Source organism: Ambystoma mexicanum, chromosome 10, assembly GCF_040938575.1.
Source record: "Ambystoma mexicanum isolate Mex_15411 chromosome 10, UKY_AmexF1_1, whole genome shotgun sequence".
NCBI classification, from domain to species: Eukaryota; Metazoa; Chordata; class Amphibia; order Caudata; family Ambystomatidae; genus Ambystoma; species Ambystoma mexicanum.
Genome location: NC_090932.1, coordinates 1,591,755,741 through 1,591,759,920, shown reverse-complemented (window position 1 = coordinate 1,591,759,920; position 4,180 = coordinate 1,591,755,741).

Here is a 4,180-nt window from a genome sequence, read left to right as displayed (position 1 = left end):
ACGAGGTGGAACGATGTCGAAGAGGCTGCAGCTTCGTCCAAGCGGTGCTCGTCGGCGTCGGGGCATCGGCGTCCTGCAAGGCGGAGGTGTGCGGGGCACCTCGATGACAATAGTTCTGGACCGCAAAGATTGTAGGGACGGGAGCCCAGCCGAGTCCGAGTCTTTGAGGTCGTCGGGTGGCGGGAAACCCACCGGCAGGTTTCTCCTCGGCGCGTTGGTCGTCCTCGACTTTCTCCGGCAGGATAAGCGGTCGACGATGTGGTCGAGAGAGTCCTTCGATTGAATGTTCTTAGGCAATGGAGCGGACGGCTCCGGTCGTCGGCGGCACGGCGTCAAGTGGTTCCCATGGCTGGGCAACACAACTTCGACGGGCCTCCAGCGGTTCCACAAACCTGCGAACCCTGGTCGACGGCAATGGACTTCGACGGCGTCGATGTCCGGGTGCTTCACTTCGATCTCCCCGGCGGTCCTGTCTCGGGTCGACAGCCTTTCGAGGATCTGTCTTCCAGGGCGCTTCGGCGAAGATGGAGCGGTGCTCGATGGTCCCTCAGAGCACGGGAAGAGGGCGCCTTACCAGGTCCTCTCTCGGGTCAGCCCTCGACGAATTCGACAGCCTTCGGATCGGTCGAAGCAAATGCAACAGCAAGTCTTCTTCTTCCAGCTGGACGTCGAGGATCAGCAGTTCCAGTTACTCTTGAGTGGAGACTCAGCTTCTGAACGCTTCTGAACACTTTTCAGTGGTGAGAGGTCCCCAGATATACTATCCTCTCTCTCATCCACGCTGCTGGCACACACTCAGCAGCCAATCATACTGCAGGGCATTCATGCAGTCAGTCAGCCAATCAGGCACACAGTGCATTCAGGCCACACTCCTCCCTTCCAGACACTCACAACAAGGAATGTGGATTGGGACAAGTACCCAGCCATTCAACACTACACACTGCATTCAGGCCAGTTTCGGGCAGGGCTGTCTCAGTCTTTGTCTCTCATGCCAGAAACCAGACAACCACAACAAGAAGTGTATATTGGTCACACACTCCATTCACCCAGGTCCCACCCACAGGAGGTACCCACAACATACAGTCACTGGGAAGGCTCCAGCCAGTCTAGCTGGGCCTTCACAACAATACCATACATGGAACTTCCACCCAACAGCCAGTCAGGGGGAAGGGACAGAGACAGGGCTTCCCAGGACTTTGGGAAAAACAAGATAACAGGCCATAGAAAGCAAGAGGCCACAGGGGCCATCTTGTTTCCTATCAGGAATCAACAGATCCCAATGGCAGGGCCAGGGTGTCCCAAAATGGAGGACACCCAGAGCACCTGTCAATTTCAGCATGGAGCTGCCACCAGCCCATACCCTGCTCTGGGGTCACCCATAGGTGCCCAAAAACATACACTAGGGGCACAGGGTTGTACCCCTACCCATGGGTGCCATACGGGTATCCCATGGGTCTGTTCACCAAACCAAAAGAGAGAGCTGCACTGCCAGGAGTCCCACATGGACTCCGGGCAGAAAACATAACAGAACACACGGTAAAAACAGAAAAAGGACAAGGATTCAGAGGCCCTGTCCCTCAGATGCATTTCCAGCATCACAGTCGCCCCCCCAGACTGAGGTGGAGGGTGTCTAATCTCCCACGGGATAGACACCCTCATCCAGACGGTCAACATACCTTCTGGAAAGGCCATCTGCATTATCGTGACTCTTCCCTGGTCTGTGCTCTATGGTGAAGTCTAGCCCTTGCAGGCTAATGGACCACCTGAGCAATTTCGGGTTCTCACCCTTCATCTGCATAAGCCACTTCAGGGGCTTATGATCTGTTTGGACCTTGAAGGTAGACCCCGTAAGGTAGGGCCTAAAACGCCTAAGGCTCCAAACTATACTAAAACACTCCTTTTCAACAGTAGCCCACCTAAGTTCTCTACCCTTGAGTTGTCTACTGATGAATATGATAGGGTGTTCTCTCCCTTTGTCATCTAACTGGGACAAGACAGCTCCAATTCCGGTGTCGCAGGCATCCGTCTGGACGATAAAGGGTCGGCTGTAGTCAGGCGCACTCAACACAGGTGCCCTACACAGACTTTCTTTCAAGCCATCAAAGGCCCTCTGACAGTCTTCGGTCCAATTAACCTTCCTAGGCTGCTTGGGTGACGTTAGAGCTGTCAGAGGTGCAGCTATGGTCCCATAGTCTGCCATGAAATTGCGATAGTACCCAGTGAGACCCAAAAAGGCCCTCACCTGGGTTTGAGTAGTGGGAGTCTCCCAGTCCTGTACATCCTGTACTTTACTGGAGAGAGGTTGGATTTGACCCCCTCCTACCTCATGACCAAGATAGGTAACTTTCCCCTGAGCTATCTGGCACTTGGTAGCCTTGATAGTGAGGTTAGCCCTTTTCAAGGCCTGCAACACCTTATCCAAATGGGTCAAATGCTCTTCCCAGGTGGAACTGTAGACGGCAATGTCGTCTAAGTAAGCCACACAAAAGGCTTCCAGCCCACTGAGCGCATGATTGACCAATCTCTGGAAGGTGGCAGGGGCATTCTTCAACCCAAAAGGCATGACCCTAAACTGGTAGAGTCCCTCAGGTGTTGAGAAGGCCGTCTTTTCCTTGGCATGGTCCGTCAGAGCTATTTGCCAATAGCCTGAGGTAAGGTCAAAGGTGCTCACAAACTTGGCAGCACCGATGGTGTCCACGAGCTCATCAGCCCTGGGCAATGGGTGCGCGTCAGTCTTGGTGACGGCATTGACTCCTCGGTAGTCCACACAGAACCTCCAATCCTTGGTACCCGCCTGGGAGCTTGCCTTGGGGACAAGGACCACTGGACTGGACCAGGGACTGGTTGAGGGCTCAATAACACCCAGATCCAACATCTTGGCGACCTCAGCCTGGATGTGGTTCTTGACGGTATCTGACATACGGTAGCACCTGCTTTTGACAGGTACACTGTCACCAGTGTCAATTTCGTGCTTACACCACGGTGTAAGGCCTGGCTTCAGTGAAAACAGGGAGGCATACTGTTGGAGCAAAGCCCGACAGGCCCTCTGTTGCTCTGTTGTCAAATCTGGAGAGAGATGTACTCCCTCCACTGAGCCATCCTGAGGGTTGCTATGCAGCAAATCAGGAAGGGGCTCACTCTCATCCTCTTCTTGCCCAGAAGCTAGCAAGAGACATGAGACTTCCGCTCGCCTGTGGAAAGGCTTGAGCCTGTTGACATGGAATAGCTGAGGAGCTACCCCAGGGGCTCCCATGTCAACCAGATAGTTGACTTCGCCCATCTTGGAGATGATCCTGAAGGGTCCAGTCCACTTGTCTGCCAAAGCCCTAGGCTTGGTAGGCTCCATCACAAGGATTTCCTGTCCCGGAGTCCAATCCACTTGCGAGGCTTTAAGGTCATGCCAGTACTTATTCAATTCCTGGCTGGCCTTGAGATTTGCTGTTGCCTGACCCATCATCTGTGTCATCCTCCGTCTGAGGCCTAACACATAGTCCCCCACTTGCTTGGCGGGACCCGGAGGGGTGGCTTCCAAGCCTTCTCTGATCAAGGCGAGGGGCCCCCTTACGGGATGTCCAAAGAGTAACTCAAAGGGGCTGAAACCAACACCCTCTTGAGGTACCTCCCTGTAAGCAAACAGCAGGCATGGCAGGAGGAGATCCCATTTCCTCCTTAGGGGTTCTTCCAAAGCCCCTAGCATGCCCTTGAGAGTTTTATTAAATCTCTCCACCAAACCATTGGTCTGGGGGTGGTAAGAGGTGGAGAACTTGTAGGTTACCCCGCACTCTTTCCACATGGTTTTCATGTAACTCGACATGAAGTTGGATCCTCTATCAGAGACAACCTCCTTGTGGAATCCAACACGGGTGAAAATGCCCAGGAGAGCCCGGGCAACCACCTTGGCCGTAACCGTCCGAAGGGGTATCGCCTCAGGGTACCTGGTGGCATGATCTACCAAGACCAGGATGAACCGATGTCCACCTGAAGTGGGAGGGTCAAGGGGACCGACGATGTCGATGCCCACCCTCTCAAATGGGGTGCCAACCACTGGCAACGGCTGCAGTGGGGCAATGACACTGCCTCCAGTCTTGCCAGACAACTGACAAGTTGGGCAGGTCCTGCAGTGGGACTCCACCTCTACTTCCTTCCGTGGCCAGTAGAAATGGGCAGAGAGCCTCTGCTT